The sequence below is a fragment of the Erythrolamprus reginae genome, unplaced genomic scaffold (genome assembly GCF_031021105.1).
Source record: "Erythrolamprus reginae isolate rEryReg1 unplaced genomic scaffold, rEryReg1.hap1 H_4, whole genome shotgun sequence".
NCBI classification, from domain to species: Eukaryota; Metazoa; Chordata; class Lepidosauria; order Squamata; family Dipsadidae; genus Erythrolamprus; species Erythrolamprus reginae.
Window position 1 is genome coordinate 345,960 of NW_027248495.1, and position 18,368 is coordinate 364,327.

Consider the following 18,368-nt stretch of genomic DNA (forward strand, 5'->3'; position numbering starts at 1 on the left):
CCCCCCCCCCCTCGGCTGTTTCAAAAGGTGACAGCCGGGCGTTTCCCTTCCCTGCAATTGCAAGACCTGAGTTGGAAACATTTGCAAGCCAAAGATACTTTTAACTCTCCTCCTAGTGGCTGTCTGGATTTCAGACAGCAAGTGTCCTCAGCTTCATGAAAGGTGGAAGTTCCTTGATGGACATAAGGTATGTGGAGTGCACAATATGGCAATTGAACCTTACATTGGTGTCCTATCGCAAGAATTCAGTGAAACAGACCAGCTGCTTTCCTTTGTCCTTTGGCTGTTAATCTGATGCTAATACAAGTAGCCTTCAATTACGAGACCACTAAAAAAGTGACTTACAACCAGTCCTTAAATTTACAGTTATTATAGCATCTCCACAGTCACAAGAACAAAATTCAGATGCACAGCAACCGGTAGGGATTTGCAATGATTGCAGTATCCTGGGGTCACGGGAACACTATTTGCGGCCTTCCCAGTTGGCTTTGTTGGAAGAAATATCCAGGTCTAGGTCCAAGCTGGGAATAAACGGAGACTGATTGGAAAGAAATATTCTGTTTATTGGTGAATACAATACACATACAGCATGTAGTTCTGGGACAGCTCACAAAATGGGGTTTTGAGTGGCTGGGTTTTTATACCTTCTGGATTCCTATGGAATCATATAGCGGTCATGGCTGGCCCTATAGTCAAAAGGAAAAATGCAAATTCTAGGTTTTTGAGCGAATTTTGTCAACCTTTGGCTTTATTTATTTATATATTTATTCAATTTTATGCCACTCTTCTCCTTAGACTCAGGGCCGCTTACAACAAGTTAGTAATAGCACTTTTTAACAGAGCCAGCATATTGCCCCACAAACTACACTTCCCACAATTCCGTGGGGCAACCAACTCCCTCTTGGTGAATTCTCGTGGTAACCTACACTTCCGAGAATGGAGACGCAAACGAAGTTGTAGCGTCGCGCCTGCCCATTAGCTGAAAGTCGCGAACAGAGGGAAGGAGGCGGGGTTTGCCGTTTTCCTCAGTCTCGGCTCCGCCGCCATCTTGTTTCACCACCACTTCGCGCTCGCTCCGTTCTCTCACATCCCCGCCCCCTCCCGCTCGTTTCAGTGGGAACCGTCCGAGCTACGGCTAAACCATTGCCATTCTCCGCTGCAGCCGAAGCGCAACGGGACCTACGGATTCGGAGCTGGACGGTGAGTTTAAAGTAGGGCGAAGGTAGCTCCGCGGCGGAGTGGCGGTTGGACTTATCTTTCCCTTCCCCCTTCTCCCGTCGCCGCCATTCACCCTGCCCGTCCTTCTGATTGGTTGGAATGACCCCCATCCTGATTGGCCGCCGCCGGGGTAGACGAATGGGCGGAACTGTCGCTAGGCCATTGGGTAAATATTGCGGGCGGACCGTGGAGTAAACAGCGTGCAACGGAAAGCCTTTTCCCTTCACCCCTTTATACCAAGCCCCGAGGCGGACATCGGAAAGGGCGGATGTTGTAGCTATGGGTGACTTTCCATAGAGGAGAGCAGAGAGGCCGGCAAGGCTCAGTCGGAGGCGTGGCTTCAGTGAAAGGAACCTGAATTTCTCTTGGGTTCTAAACAGCTGAGAAAGCCAGAATTCTGGATGTTCTCAGACGTTGTCCCGAACCGTTAATCTGTGCTTGTATGGGTACTGCCTGAGCCCTAGTGATGTGGTTCATTCAGTAAGCCATGATTCATTTAATCATCTAAACCTTTCGTATAGACTTATTGCCTGTGTCCTCTTTAAAGAGGCAGTCTGGGTTTCCCTTCTTGTAATTGCAAGAACTGGTGGTGTTGATCGAAACTCGTAGTGATCACCGGCTTTTGACAATTTCTCCTACTTCCTATGGCTATGATTGACATTAGAAGAAAGTTATATATAATGCAAAAAGAAAAAAAATATTTAAACCTCGGTTTCCTTGCTCCAGTTTCGGTGGTAACATTCTGACTATTGAAGTAGTTTATATAACGTTTTTCTGTTGGAAAAGCAATTATTTCAGAAAATAGCAATAGCATTTAGACATATACCATTTCATAGTGCTTTACAGCCCTCTCTAAGCGGGCTTACTCTAAGAGAGTAAGCATATTGCCCCCAACAATCTGGGTCCTCATTTTACCTACTTTGGAAGAATGGAAGGCTGAGTACTGAGATTCATTTGCCAAACTACTGGCAGCCGGTGATCAGCAGAAGTAGCTTGCAGTACTGCACTCTAACCGCTGCACCACCAAGGTTCTTATAATGCCAAATGTAACTGGCAATATTGTTGAACCATGAATTCTACCTTAAAGAATTGCGCTTCTCAAGGAATTAAAATTATATTTGAAGCCCCAAAGTTTGTCCTTTTCTGCTGGGTTAATTATGATGTTTGTTGAAATCAATTGGTTTTGTTGTCTTGTTCGGAGCTGTGTATCTTGATAGTGTATTATGGTCTGTTGATTTCTGTCCCTTGTCTAAACTGCAACTGTTTAGCAAATCTATATAGTAGAAAAGTGCCATTTAAACAATATCCAAACATGCTTCCTAATGGGAAGTTGCTTTCTATTTTTGGATTTGTTGCATGTCCAGTAGGATACAATGTCCAAAAAATGCTGTTTCTTACAAGAAAGAATAAACTTTTCTGAATTGATTTAATTGAACATCATAGGAAAAGCCAAGTCACAAGGGAGAGAGAGTTTAGTGTAGCTATTACAGTGCTGTCTAGAACAGGAGTGGGCAATTAATTTTGCCATGGGGCCACATGAGAAATTGGGATGGTTTTAGAGGGCCGGATTAATATAATTAACCCAGTTCTACCCAATACTGTATATTATTGGGTAGAACTGAGTTAATTATATTATAATTATAAATTATTACATTTCATTATATATTATATTGTATATATTATATATATATACAGTGATACCTTGTCTTACGAACTTAATTGGTTCCGGGACAAGGTTTGTAAGGTGAAAAGTTAGTAAGATGAAACAATGTTTCCCATAGGAATCAATGGAAAAGCCAATAATAATAATAATAATAATAATAATAATAATAATAATAATAATAATTTATTAGATTTGTATGCCGCCCCTCTCCGAAGACTCGGGGCGGCTCACAACACGATAAAAACAGTATTATACAGGCACAAATCTAATATTAAAAAACTAAAAAACCTAATGTAACCCTAATCTAAAAAATAATGGGTGCAAGCCAAAAACTCACCCAATTTTCCTCATTACCGCCGGCATTCGGATCCTTGTTTGGGGGTGGGTGGAGGAGAGGGGGAGACAGGGGGGAGGGAGACAGCGCAGGCTGCCCGGAGGGAGCCTCATGGGTGGATTGACCGAAAAGTCAACAGTTACTGTCCGGCTGCAATGACTGGAAGGGAAGGGAGGGAAACGCACGGGCCGTTTGTACGTGTGTCTTCTCCTATTTTTTGTGTCTGGGAGGCCCCACTAGGGTTCGAGGATGGTCTTGCGGGAGTCCAGCAGCGGTTGGGAAAAGGTTGGGGAAGCCCGTGCCAGATTTGCGCTCCGCCGCCACCTCTATTTGTAACTTCAAGCAGAAACCTTTCTCTCTCTCTCTCCTCCCTCCCTCCATCCTTCCCTCTCTCTCCCCCTCTCCCTTCCTCCCTTCTCCTCCTCCTCCCATATTCCGCCTCCCTCCCAGCCTCTGGGCCGCATTCGCTTTCCTCTGCCGCCACCGGCACCCAGCTCCTCCTCCTCTTCTTGCTTCTTTACAAGATGACAGCTGGGCGGCGGCGCGGAGGCTAGGGGCGGCGGGTGTGTGGAAGAGGTCCGCGGGAGAACTGGGGGGAGCCGCGGCTACCGCCCTGTGGAAAGGACCTGGCTGGGAAGCTCCTGAAGGGGATTTTTGCGCCCCCCGGGAGAGCAAGCAGCAGGCGTGGGCCGGGGTCTTTCCCCTGGGGGCAAAGGTGGTTGCGGGGTGGCTTTGCTGCAGGCGGGTGTCTCGACACCGCAGCTTCCCCAGGTCTCCCATGGACCTCTTCCACACACCCCGACTCCCCCAGCCTCCGCGGTGGGCTGGCAACGTCTCTGGCCACTTAGCTTCCCCTGTCCAGCCCGAAGCTGGACTTTCCACCCTTCCCCAGACCTGGCTTTGTCCCCTCGCAGGCTTCTGGCAGGAAAGGGCAGTGGGCAATGGATAACCGGGGCTCCCACAGACAAATTTTGCCGCCGTTTCCTTACCTTGCCTTTGTCCCCACTCTGTTCGCCTCCACTTAATCTGCCAGCCTCCGCGCTTTTCTTTCGGCTTCAGGCTGGACAGGAGGAGCTAAGCGGCTGGAGACGTTGCCAGCCCACTGGCGCTTTTACATTGATTCCTTTTGCATTGAAGGTCTCCGGCCCTTTAGCTCCTCCCATCCATCCAGAAGCCAAAAGTTCTGCCCTTTGTCCACCAGCCTCCATGCTTTTCTTTTGGCTTCGGGCTGGACAGGAGGAGCTAAGCGGCTGGAAACATTGCCAGCCCACTGGCGCTTTTACATTGATTCCTTTTATATTGAAGGTCTCTGGCCGCTTAGCTCCTCCCATCCATCCAAAATCCGAACGAAAAGCGCGGAGGCTGGGGGAGTCGGTGTGTGTGGAAGAGGTCTGCGGGAGAACTGGGGGGAACTGCGGTGGCTAGACACCCGCCTGCAGCAAAGCCACCCGGCGACCACCACCTTTGTCCCCAGGGGAAAGACCCTGGCCCATGCCTGCTGCTTTCTCTCCTGGGGGGGGGCGCAAAGACCACCTTTGGGAGCTTCCCAGCCGGGTCCCTTCCACAGGGCGATGGCCGCAGTTTCCCCCAGTTCTCCCGTGGACCTCTTCTACACACTGGGCACCAGTGGCGGTGAAGGAAAGCAAATGCGGCCCGGAGGCTGGGAGGGAAGAGGAAGAAGAGGGAGGCAGGGAGAAGGGAGAGGCAGAGCGAAGGAAGGAGGGAGAGAGGGAAGGACGGAAGTAGAGGGAGGGGGGAAGGAGAGAGAGAGAGATGTGCTTGACGAAGCTCATCTGAACAAAACCTCCGAGAAGGGAATACTGGCTGGGCAAATGGAATTCCCCGCCTCCTTTTGCTTGCACCGGCAGTCCCGAGGCGGGGAATCCCGGCCGTGGAAGAGACAAAGCTCCCTGGCTCTCCCTGGCTCGCCCCGTCGCCTTAAAGCAGCGAAGTCCCCCCCGCTTTTGCCTGGTCCTCTGTGGGGGGAGGGAAGAGCCGCAGTGGAACAAGTGAGAGGAAGTGACCAAGCGGGCTCCAGGTTGAGGCACAGCACTCCCCCCATGGAGGGTGACGGGGAGAGCCAGGGACCCTTGTCTGAGTCGAAGCACGGGTCCTTGCCACGGCCAGGATTCCCCGCCTTGGGGCTGCTGGTGCAAGCAAAAGGAGGCGGGAAATCCCGGCGGAGTGGCAAGCAAATAGGAAATTCCGGCAGTGACAGTTACAAGGCAGGGGAATTCCGGCCGCAGTAAGAAAGCACACGGTAGAGCGCATGCGCAGTAAGAGAGCCCACGCTCCCGGCACGGGTTGGTAAGGTGAAAATGGTTCTTAAGACAAGGCAAACAAATCTTAAACTCCGGGTTCGTATCACGAAAAGTTCGTATGACGAGGGGTTCGTAAGACAAGGTATCACTGTATAATTATATATTATATTATATATTATAATTATAAATTAATTGCCCACCCCTTCCTTCCTTCCTTGTTCCCTCCATTTCTCCTTCTTTCCTTCCTTCTCCAGATGGAGAGAAGCTTGTCTCTCTGTTTTTGTCTGCCTTTTATTTCTGCTTTTGGGCAGTTCTTTACTTCTCTTTCAGAATATTCCTTTCAGCTGCCTGTCTTCAACTGACCTACATTGTCAGTTGAGAAAACATAGTGCAGGCTTTGGCTGAAACTAGCTTTGGATTCCTCTTCTTCCTCCTCCTCCTCCTCCATTTTTTCCCCTTGAGAGGTGGGGTGGGAGGTTTGCTTTAAATTTCTTGGAAAGGCCAATGAAACCAATGAACAATTAAAAGATGAGCATTTGTTGGACTTTTGCAAAAGGGCATGGAAAGAGAATTTCTCCTTCCTTCCTTCCTTCCTTCCTTCCTTCCTTCCTTCCTTCCTTCCTTCCTTCCTTCCTTCCTTCCTTCCTTCCTTCCCTCCCTCCCTCCCTCCCTCCCTCCCTCCCTCCCTCAAGCAGGGTTTCTGACTGATCACAATTTTTAAAATAGATGGACTAAATTCTCCAGCTAGCACATCACAGATATCTGGGAAATTCTGAGAGCTGAATTCTACCTATCTTAAACCTGCCAAGATTTAAACCAAACCTTAGCCTTTCAAAATTCATTGTTTTCCTTGTGACCATTATCAGAATAACTGAAATGCATGTAAACATTACAATTACATATTGAAGTCAGCACTATGGTTATCTTAATAAGCTACAGAATAAGCTACTGTAATGGGTTGCAGTAATATTTTCAAAAGGATTTTCTTTCTGTTAATGATAGTGTTTTACGTCAGTAATTTTTGCAAGTTTTTAAAAAACTAGTTCACTTAAAAATAGATAAGTGTATCTTCATTTACTCCATTGTTCACTGAAAATTAGTGCTGAGTTGGACTTTTTATTGAACTATAACTACTTTCCAAATGTTTGACTATTGTACATCAAACTCATTTCAGCTTTTTTCTTTTCTCTCTGCTGTTGGAGAAATTTAAATGCTTTTTACATAAAATATAATTAATCACGATATCTGAAGACTTTAAAAGTAGGAAGTGCAAAGCTCATTTTAAAAGCTTGAGCAATTTCAGGAGAAAGCATATGTTAGAACATGATTAAGCACCAACAACGTTCCAGCTAAATACTGATTCTGGCACAAGCATAGGACCAGAAAATATGTGGGCTAATGCATAATTTTGTATTTATTTACTCACACTTATGTAGTATATATTGGAGATGGAGAGCCTTTGAGAGCTATATGCAATGAAATTTCATTTTAATGTATGTTGATTAGTGTACTTCAAAGTGACAATATATTTATTCTAAGTCTAAAAGTGGGACTAGATAACAGAAAACCAGGTGACCTGTTTGGCTAGAAAAGTGGGGATGCTGTTAACATGAGGAAGACAAGGAACATATTTATACAATCTGCATAGGTCAGTGACTTATCTTCTAGTGCTAGATGATTTAAGTATCTCTCATAATTACTGTCATGGCTATGTAACAACACCCCAACATTTTTTACATACACAACTATGCATACATATTAAGACTTATAAAGTGGTGCTCAAGGCGGCAACATATGCGTATCATACCACTTTGATTGCATTAGCGGAATTCCACCTGGCTGCCCTATTTAGGTGACTCGCTCCCTCCTAAACCGGGGTGGGGTGGCGTGGTGGGTTGATGAACCTTTCCAGGGTAGTGCTGAGGACTTTAACAAGTTTTTCGCTGATAAAATCACTCAGATTCGCTCAGACCTTGACTCCGATTGGAATGCAGTGTCGGCTGACAATGAGTCAGTCGAGATGACAGGGGCCCGTCCTAGTTCACCTGTGTGGGGTGAGTTTGATGTGGTGACACCTGGTGGAGTGGACAAGGCCATTGGAGCTGAGTTCCACCACCTGTATGTTGGACCCATGTCCCTCCTGGCTGGTCTTGGCTAGCAGGGAAGTGACACGGAGCTGGGTCCAGGAGATTGTCAACGCTTCTTTGACCAGGGGGTGGTGGTGTTGGTCCTTCCTGGCTCCCTACAAGGAGGCACTTGTGTGCCCCCTCCTCAAGAAGCCTTCCTTGGACCCAGCTGTACTTAATAACTGCCGCAGGTCTTTCCATAAAGGGAAGGTTGTCGAGAAGGTAGTGTTGCTCCAGCGGTCCTTGGAAGAAGCCGATTATCTAGGCCCCTGAAAATCTGGATTCAGGCCTGGCTACAGCACGGAAACTGCTTTGGTTGTGCTGATGGATGATCTCTGGTGGGCCCGGGATAGGGGTTTATCCACTATCCCGGTGCTTCTTGACCTCTCAGCAGTTTTCAATACCATCGACCATGGTATCCTTCTGCGCCGACTGGAGCAGTTGGGAGTGGGAGTCACAGTCGGTGTTAGTGGCGGGGTGTGTGTGGCAGAGATAAATCCCTAGGTTCCTCCCTTGTGGAGTTCCTCAGGGGTTGGGTCTATCCCCTTGCTGTTTAATATCTACATGAAACCGCTGGGTGAGATCATCCAAGGACACGGGATGAGTTGTCATCAGTATGCTGATAACACCCAGTTGTACATCTCCACCCTGTGTCCACTTGGTGAAGCAGTGGAAGTGATGTGCCGGTGCCTGGAGGCTGTTTGGGTCTGGATGGTTGCCAACAGACTCAAACCTAACCCCGACAAGATGGTGTGGCTGTGGGTTTTGCATCCCAAGGACAATCCCATTTGTCCGTCCATTACCCTGTGGGGGATGGCATCACGAAGCTTAGTACCGGGAATAATACATGCATTAATGGGAATAAGGAGATCGCTGACCATTTCAATAGCTACTTCTGTTCAGTTTTCTCAAAAGACACCTTACAAAATAATACTATAGAGGGATATAGCATTCCTTCCAGCTGTACGGATTCAGCTCCAGTGATCTTAGAAGCCGATGTCTTAGAAGAACTTGAACGATTAAAGATAAATAAGGCAATGGGTCCAGATGGCATCCACCCCAGAGTTCTTAAAGAACTCAGATCTGTCATTACTACCCCCCTGACTGATTTGTTTAACCAATCCTTGTTAACAGGAGAAGTTCCTGAGGATTGGAGAATGGCCAGTGTTGTGCCTATTCACAAGAAGGGCAGTAGAGAAGAAGCTGGTAACTACAGGCCAGTTAGCTTGACATCAGTTGTAGTTAAAATGATGGAGACTCTACTCAAAAAGAGGATAAATCAGCACCTAAAAAACAATAACTTATTGGACCCAAATCAGCATGGCTTTACTGAAGGCAAATCATGTCAGACTAATCTCATTGATTTCTTTGACTATGTCACAAAGGTGTTGGATGAAGGTGGTGCCGTGGATATTGCCTACCTGGACTTCAGCAAAGCCTTTGATACGGTTCCACATAAAGAGCTGATAGATAAATTAGTGAAGATTGGACTTAATCCCTGGATAGTTCAATGGATTTGCAGCTGGCTGAAGCGTAGACATCAGAGAGTTATTGTTAATGGCGAGTATTCTGAGCAGAGTCAGGTTACAAGCGGTGTGCCACAAGGGTCTGTTCTGGGTCCTATTCTTTTTAATATGTTTGTGAGTGACATAGGGGAAGGTTTGGTAGGGAAGGTTTGCCTATTTGCCGATGACTCTAAAGTGTGCAATAGGGTTGATATTCCTGGAGGCGTCTGTAATATGGTAAATGATTTAGCTTTACTAGATAAATGGTCTAAGCAATGGAAACTGCAGTTTAATGTTTCCAAATGTAAAATAATGCACTTGGGGAAAAGGAATCCTCAATCTGAGTATTGTATTGGCAGTTCAGTGTTGGCAAATACTTCAAAAGAAAAGGATTTAGGGGTAGTGATTTCTGACAGTCTCAAAATGGGTGAACAGTGCAGTCAGGCGGTAGGGAAAGCAAGTAGGATGCTTGGCTGCATAGCTAGAGGTATAACAAGCAGGAAGAGGGAGATTATGATCCCACTATATAGAATGCTGGTGAGACCACATTTGGAATACTGTGTTCAGTTCTGGAGACCTCACCTACAAAAAGATATTGACAAAATTGAACGGGTCCAAAGACGGGCTACAAGAATGGTGGAAGGTCTTAAGCATAAAACGTATCAGGAAAGACTTAATGAACTCAATCTGTATAGTCTGGAGGACAGAAGGAAAAGGGGGGACATGATTGAAACATTTAAATATATTAAAGGGTTAAATAAGGTCCAGGAGGGAAGTGTTTTTAATAGGAAAGTGAACACAAGAACAAGGGGACACAATCTGAAGTTAGTTGGGGGAAAGATCAAAAGCAACATGAGAAAATATTATTTTACTGAAAGAGTAGTAGATCCTTGGAACAAACTTCCAGCAGACGTGGTAGATAAATCCACAGTAACTGAATTTAAACATGCCTGGGATAAACATATATCCATCCTAAGATAAAATACAGAAAATAGTATAAGGGCAGACTAGATGGACCATGAGGTCTTTTTCTGCCGTCAGACTTCTATGTTTCTATGTTTCTAATTATTGACCCCCTCAGAGTGGGTCCGCAACTTGGGTGTCCTCCTTGATCCATAGCTGACATTAGAACACCATCTTTTGGCTGTGGTGAGGGGGGCACTTGCCCAGGTTCACCTGGTGCACCAGTTGCGGCCCTATCTGGATAGGGAGTCTCTGCTCATGGTCACTGATGCCCTTCTCACCTCGAGGTTCGAGTACTGCAATGCTCTCTACATGGGGCTATCTCTGAAGAGTGCTCGGAAACTTCAAATCATGCAGAATGCAGCCACTCGAGCAGTCATGGGTCTTCCCAGATACACCCATGTTTCTCCAACACTCCGTGGACTGTATTGGTTGCCGATTGGTTTCCGGAGAAAATTCAAAGTGTTGGTGATGACCTATAAAGCACTGCATGGCATCAGACCAGATTACTTACGGGACCGCCTTCTGCCGCATGAATCCCAATGATCGGTTAGGTCCCACAGAGTTGGCCTTCTGCGGATCCCGTCGGCCAGACAATGTCATCTGGCGGGGCCTAGGGAAAGAGCCTTCTCTGTGGGAGCCCTGTGGAATCAGCTCCCTCCAGAAATTCATACTGCCCCCATCCTCCTCGCCTTTCGCAAGAGTCTTAAGACTCACTTATGATGCCAGGCATGGGACAATTAGATCAAACCCCCCCCCCCCCCTCTTACTAAATGTGATGTGTGGTTGTGAATGAATTGGCTGACTGATTTTAATATACCGGTATTGGGATTTTATTTTTTATTTTTAATTCATTAAATTTGCTGTTGCATTATTTATATTGTATCTTGTGAGCCGCCCTGAGTCTCCAGAGAAGGGCGGCATACAAATCTAATAAATAATAATAATACATATACCATATCATCAGAACATCCATAGTAATATATTTCTATCCAAAATATCATAAACATATCTCTTTAATGGCTCCTTTTATACTTATATCTGTAGTCCAGTATTTCCCAACCTTGGCCACTTGAAGATATCTGGACTTCAACTCCCAGAATTCCCCAGCTCTAGTTTGCTTTCCTGTTTCACACTACTCCACTCCCTCTACCCCCTTCTCCCTTTACCTTTCTCCCTCTCCACCTCTTTCCTACTTCCCTTCTCTTCTTCTCCCCTCCCTTTCTACTTCCTCTTTCTCTTATCCTTCCCTGAATACATCTAATCTTAATCCATTCTGTGGTTAGCAGATTAGTAATTCAAAAACTCTAGTTTTATTTCAAGTTCAAAGGAATTTCTTAACTTGTATCCTTCCCTTTATTTATACTTTTTGCATAATACAATCTACCAGGTATATCTATTGTTATTCTAATGCTGCCTCCATCCTCCTATTTTTGTCACCTGAGACTACCACCTCTAATTTTCCTCTTTCTTCCAAATTAATAGCTATGGCTTAGCTTCCAGGAATATTTGTGTCCCCCTCCCAACCTTTTTTTATAGTAGCTAATATATGCTGTCACTTCTCTTTAAAGAATTATTAAACACACATACCCACAACTGAGCCAAATCATCTGGAAGTCACCATGGTGACTGCTGGAGAAAGACTTGAATTTCCAGAACTCTTCCAAGTCTGCAACACTCTTAGTACTGTTTGTATTGTGTCTTTGTAGTGTTTATTTCCACAATAAACTTTTGATCCAAAGGTTGGAGAAAATGACCTTTCTCCTGACCTGAAATGATTTGTATGCCTCCCCGAGTCTGCGGAGAGTGGCAGCATACAAATCTAATAAATTATTATTATTATTATTATTATTATTATTATTATTATTATTATGTCAGTACAACACAGCAAACGAGATCACTATGCTGGATTTCGTATTTCATCACCAGTCGGGCGCTTCCCAAGCACCTAGGACTGCGTGATGTAGCGGCGAATTATGTTTGCCGATCCCAGTAAAGCGGCCTTTTGCAATTGACAGATGGAGATTTTGTCAATTCCAATTATTATTATTATTATTATTATTATTATTATTATTATTATTATTTTTATTATTATTATAGTTTTAGAAAACATTTTAGGGAAATGTGGTCAACTTATAATATTACAAAGTCTCTTCAGGAGTATGAAACTCAGGTTATCACAGTGGTGTCATGTGATGAATCATGACTTTTCCCCCACTTTGCTAAACTGGGCGTGGGCATAGGTAGATTGACACATCTGGCCTGTGGACTGTGAGTTTGACAACCCTGGATTAGATGTAAACCTTTCAGCAAATTATTGTTTTTCAAACCTGGCAATTTACAGATGCGTGGATTTCCACTTCTAGAATTCTTCAGCAACCTCCAGAGTTGGCTGGGGAATTCTGGGAATTGAAGTCCGCCCATCTGAAGTTGTCAAGTTTGAGAACGAATTAGATCCCCCCCCATCTATTCACACAAATGAAAAGATATGATATTCATCACCACCACTCACTTTTGTGAATTGTTTTCTTATATATTCACACTTCTCCTTCCTTGAAGCCTGGGATTATTTATTTCCTAGTACCGGTAACCTTTTGCTATTGAAATACAGGAAAGTAGTTTTTCTCTCCTTGTGTACATCTTGGATTATCTCTTTGTTCCCAGTTATGGCACCTCTCCATAGTTTAAGATGATTTTTGCTACCCTCTTTATGAACATTACAGATGCCTTTTCAATCTTCTATTTAGGTTTAGTTATAATTTAGCTGACTTCTAAACTACAAAATGTTTTGAGGAGTTGCATAGTACCATTTCTTCGCTCTTAGAACTTTATTTTTGAGGGAAATCTAATAGGCATAGCGATTTAAATTTAGAACAACCTTCCTGACCTCTTGCTGATCTGGTAGTTCAACACTCCTGGAGTTCGAAAGTTAGAAAACTTGATGCAGAACCAGAATAGCTTGGGGGGGGGGGGCGCCTAAGGACCACTTTAAAAGGGGGGGGAGAGCAACTGAGCATTTGCACACATCCCCCGCATGACATTCCTCATTATCCCGGATTGGCGAAACGAGGCTCTCAAAATTAAACCTTTTCTTGCACATGATGAAAGCAGTATTTTTTGAAGGCACTACATTTCGCTGCTTATAAAAGCCGCTTTTTTTCACGGACCACCCCCGGATCCCATCGCAGCGCTCCTACCCCCTCTTCGCGCCTTCAAAAACGGAACCTTAATCGTTTTTTAGGAAGGGGGGGTGAACCCCGAACTCCCAGGGTTAGCCACGCCAAAGATGTATATTCAATATACTCCATTTCTTCTGCTTTTTCCCTTTTACAACACCCCGCCCCCGCGCGCTCCATTGTGACCCCTGCGGCGTCTCTCCTTCGTGAGATCCGCCTTTTACATAAGTTGCTCCTGGCTTGAAGTCTCCGCGTCTGACCCCTGTTCTGCCTTCTCAAGGTAACTTGTAAAACAGGAAGTGTACAAAAGGAGGGTTTAAGTGACGAGCGGGGCAGCCAATCTGGGCGCGGAGAACCTCCGCGAGGAAGACGCTCAGCCAACGAGGGGCCGGTCGAGGGGCGGCTCCGTGTCCGACAAGCAGGCTAGATTGAATGCCTTTCACCGTTAAAGTGGAAGGAGGCTGCACCGTTTCTCACTGGAGTCTCTGGGAGTTTTGCACTGAGGCAGGCAGGGGTCAGTTGAAAGACAAAGAAAAATGGCGAAGAGTTTGGGAGGGCAGCTGCTCAGTTTTGCACCAGAGTGGACACTCCAGAGAGCTCTCCTGCTGCCTTTGTTGTTTCTTGCTCCGCTGTTCTCTCCCCCTCTTTTTGTGTGTGGAGAAGGACTAGAAAATGGCTAAATTAGCTCTGTCAGAGGAGACATAATAAGCTGCCTGTAAAATTAACCCTATCCCTGGTAAGTTATGGGGTTTTTTTGTTTTCTGCATTGCATTAGTTTTGTTTTCCTAATGTAGCAATCCTCGGAGTAGTCATGAAATCCCAAAGTACAGGTAAGTTGAAACTGTCTCAGAAAATGGCCCCTTGCTTGGCAAGCTTAAGGGAACACCTATCTTACCTTTCTGTCGTTGGCTTAAGCCCAGCCTATCTCTCTCTCTCATTTTAATAGCTGTGAAAACGAAAATAATTTTGTACAGAGATGCATAGGTTTTTCTTTTCTTTTTCTTTTTACATAAAATCAGGGTAAAAAAAGCTAGAACTCTTCTCCCATCCACTTTCCAGTAATTTGTCTTTTTTGAAATGTACAGAAGCTATTGTGTGTTCTTCAGCTTCCCTTTTGATTTTAGGAAAGAGGACATTGGCAACGAGCTTGGGAGGGGGTTGAGGTGTCAAATTGGGATGTTCTATTTCAATATAAAGTATTTGGACTGATATATTTGCACATCTGAATTAAATGCCACCTATTTGTAACAGTACTCCACCCACATCCCAATATTAGGTAGCTTGACTGATGGGACTGCAGAATTGAAAGGGTTCTTTCTTAAATGACACATGTTTTAAGCAGCATGAGTCATAACAATATATTACCTATTATAAAGCTAATTTCCCAGTATGGTCCTTGGACCTTTGTTACATTATGTTGGGTTTGGAAAGTAGAAAGAACTCATCTGTTCCCTTACTTTGGTCCCAGATCTACTTTCAGGTAAATGGGAAACCTGACAAACAACTGAAGAAGAGTTTGTGTGCTTCTCTTCTAACTTGCTATGTCTTTTCATTAGTATAAGAATACTTTGGTCTTTTTTTAAAAAAGTCAATGATAAAGGTCACGGGAATGTTCCTGATATTGAGATATCTCATCCTTTAATGGATTAAGATGCATAAGTGTACAGTACTCTGGAATGTTTTTATAGCAAAGGGCTTACCTATTTGCCTTAAGTAAAGAGTTACACCTGAGTTCTTTACATTTTTCCCCTTCCCTTTCATCTGAGTGGAATAGTGTTGCAGTAAAAGTTGCTGAAGCAAGGCCTGCCTGTGCAAGCAAGAGTGACCTTGAAGCACAGCTTTTCTAGGTTTTAACTGTTGAAGGGCGAAGTTTGTTTATGCTGTTTGGAGCTGGTGAAAGGAATCAGAGTTGGAAGGAAGAAACAATTGAGTTACTAGTATCTGAGAAAGTCACTATGAATAACATGAGCATCTGAAATTTAAGCCATTTTAATGAAGAGCTTTGAACTACTTATTCCCTTATGTCTTCTCTGCCCTATTATCCTTATTCTCAAAGGTTTCAAGAGGGTGGGGTATTTTAACTTTTCAGAAATCCATGCCTTTCTGTCATTCATAACCTTCATGCACTGGCCTTGAACAACATTTTGAAAATTCAGATAGGTTATCTGTTCTTTTTCCTTAAAATATGTCATGTGTGATGGTTTAATAATACAAAATCTTTTCTGTACTTATTAAGCACCATCACAATTTAGGAACATCTCCTGGGAATACATTTCACCAAATACTGACTACCATATAAAGGTTTCAGTTAATAATCAGGAATCTACACATCATAGTCATTCAGAAGTGGCCTTGGCACTCACCTGGCTTGCTGAAAGAAGAGGGAAGCAGGTTCACCATCCCTTCCATTTGTTCTGCTTTGTGACAGACTGCTGTTCACTTCTTTTTTCCTTTGTATTTTCAGGAAATAACTATTGTTGGAAGCAACCTTACAAACAAATGCGGTACTTCTAATAGCATCTTCAATAAACTACTGTGAGAACTGTAACAGTATGTTCAGGTTTCCCATTTGCCATTGAAGTTTTGGAAAACAAAGTTATCAATTGTTGTTTATGATATAAAAAATGTAGTACGCAGCCAGCTGATGCTTTCCATGTAGGTCTTTGAATTAATGGGAACTGTACAAAGTCATTGTTTATTTCCCTAGGAATTACATGTTTCCTTTTGGATTTTACTTCTCATATACAGTGGTACCTCTACTTAAGAACTTAATTTGTTACGTGACCAGGTTCTTAAGTAGAAACAATTTTCCCATAGGAATCAATGTAAAAGCAAATAATGTGTGCAAACCCATTAGGAAAGAAATAAAAGCTCGGAATTTGGGTGTGAGGAGGAGGAGGAAGAAGAGGAAGAGAACCAGTCACTTCTGAAGGAAGAAGTTGAGGTGAGGGGAATAAAAAAAATCCAAAACCTTAAGGCTTAAAAAAAAAAAGAGGGACTTTGAGGCAGCGAGGAGGAGCATACGCCTCCAATAAACCCGGCATGAGGCTGCCTCCCATACACTGGCTGCTGCTGCTACCTGCTGCCTCTCCCTTCCCATGCTGAAGGGCTCCCCTCTCCTCTTGCTCTCTCGCTTTGTAGCCAGCACCTTTCCTTCACTGTGGTGACTCCTCAGCTTCCCAGAGCGAAGGGAATGTTTCTTTTCTCTGGGCACTGGCAGAAGTTTATTCCCTGTCCAAGCGCCCAGAGAAAGGAAAATGCTTCGTTCGCTCTGGACTGCCAGAGCCTCCTTAAGCGCCACCAAAAGGCTCCTCTGGCAGCCCAGATGGCCGGGAAATGGCAGGAAACTGGCCGGGTTCTCCAATTTCCTGGGAAATTTTTCTGGGCTCGGGTACTTAAGTAGAGGCAAAAAAAAATCTTGAACACCTGATTCTTATCTAGAAAAGTTCTTAAGTAGATACATTCTTAAGTAGAGGTACCACTGTATTTTGATTACCCCAGAAGCTTATTTTCTTTTTCTTTTCTTTTGCAAGTGGTAGTTTCAGCTTTGATAGGATTCATACAATCTTGTGGTACCTCAAAAGGTATACTTTTTCTCATGTAAGCAGATAAACCACTAGATTTATTAGGAAGTTTGTATGTACAAACAAAATACTTAATGTATACTAGTGTATGATCCATACTTTAGCAACCATAGTACTTGACTTCATATAATGTGCTAATGTGGTGGTGTGCAAAACTATCATGCCCTAGTACAATATGTGCCCACAGTTTTTAATACCTGGTTGCTTCCATTCCTTTGTTCCAGTTTAAAAATAGTTTATTTTCTCTTTTGCCATTTCTACGCATCTATGTTCATTTCTGTCAAATAGTTTGGTTTCATTAGCAACTTTTAGATATCTTATTATGGGTATTCTTAGTAAACGCAAACAAGCTGGCTTGCAATACAATTTTGCTGAATTATTTTTTGTCCATCACCCCAGCAACAATTTTTGATAACCACAGAGGCCCTAACTACAGTATGTCTTCCATTTTTCCAAACAAATATCTATGATTTTTGCTTTCATTTTTTAATCTGTTCAGCATTCTAATTAACATCTTGCATAGGTGCTTGTGTGTTGACACATTTGCATAGGCCTTGTGTAACAGTATGTACATATTAGGTTTTCATATATTATGGTTGCTTTAATTTGGTTGCCTCAATTAGTAACTAACTTAAATGTTGTGGTTTGTTAACCATGGTTATGATTTAGTATAATCTGTAAACAAAATCATGATATTGACTTGACATAATTATGTTAAGCTCTTTTTTTCTTGACATTTTGATACATGATCATAACTACCACTTTTGTTAGTAAATTGTGGTTTATGGGTTAGTGTTAAATAAATCAGCTGCTTGCAATTTGTTTTAATAAACAAGTAAAGCCATGGTTTAGAGCAGTGATTTTCAACCTTTTTTGAGCCGCGGCACATTTTTTACATTTACAAAATCCTGGGGCACACCACCAACCAAAAGAACACAAAACGACACTCTAAGACACTCTCCTCTCTTTTTCCATCCCTGTCTCCTCCCCCTCTTGTGTGTGTGTGTATACATACTCTTGAACCATTTCCAAAAACAGGTGAGGGCTGGGGTTTTTTCTCTCTTATTTTTTGGGTGCTTTTTATCATATGCTTTAAATCAAGAGTCACTTCTCTCTCTTTTGTTTCTCTCTCTTTCATCTCATTCTCTGTCTCAATCATTTTCTCATTTCTCTCTTTCTCTCTCTCCCTTCCTCTCCTTTTCTCTCTCTCTTTCTTGCTTTCTCTCTCTCTCTCTCTTTCTTTCTCTCTCTCTCTTGCTTTCTCTCTCTCTCTCACTTGCTTTCTCTCTCACTCACTCTTTCTCTCTCTTTCTCTCACTCTTTCTCTCTCTCTCTTTCTCTCACTCTTTCTCTCTCTCAGCAAAAAGTTGTGAGAACAGAACCTGAGCTTCCTTCTTCGCAGCACACCTGACCATGTCTCGTGGCACACTAGTGTGCCACGGCACACTGGTTGAAAAACACTGGTTTAGAGTACTGTGTAAAACCAGTGACTGTTGTTCAGAATCTCAGATGCTTTATTTATTTATTTATTTATTTAT

At 43.7% G+C, this 18,368-nt stretch overlaps 1 protein-coding gene across 4 annotated transcripts in view; it reads left to right on the forward strand.

Moving 5' to 3' along the window:
* Positions 1-926: 926 nt before the first annotated feature.
* Positions 927-18,368, forward strand: part of LOC139155658 (nuclear transcription factor Y subunit gamma) — a 215,541-nt gene continuing 198,099 nt past the window's right edge. For 3 of the 4 annotated variants that reach the window (XM_070730882.1, XM_070730884.1, XM_070730885.1), the window contains exon 1: positions 927-1,200. The gene's annotated coding sequence lies outside the window, so the exon portion shown is untranslated. Of the gene's footprint in view, positions 1,201-13,678; positions 13,983-18,368 lie in introns of those variants that run through there. The other variant, XM_070730883.1, reaches the window with a different exon arrangement.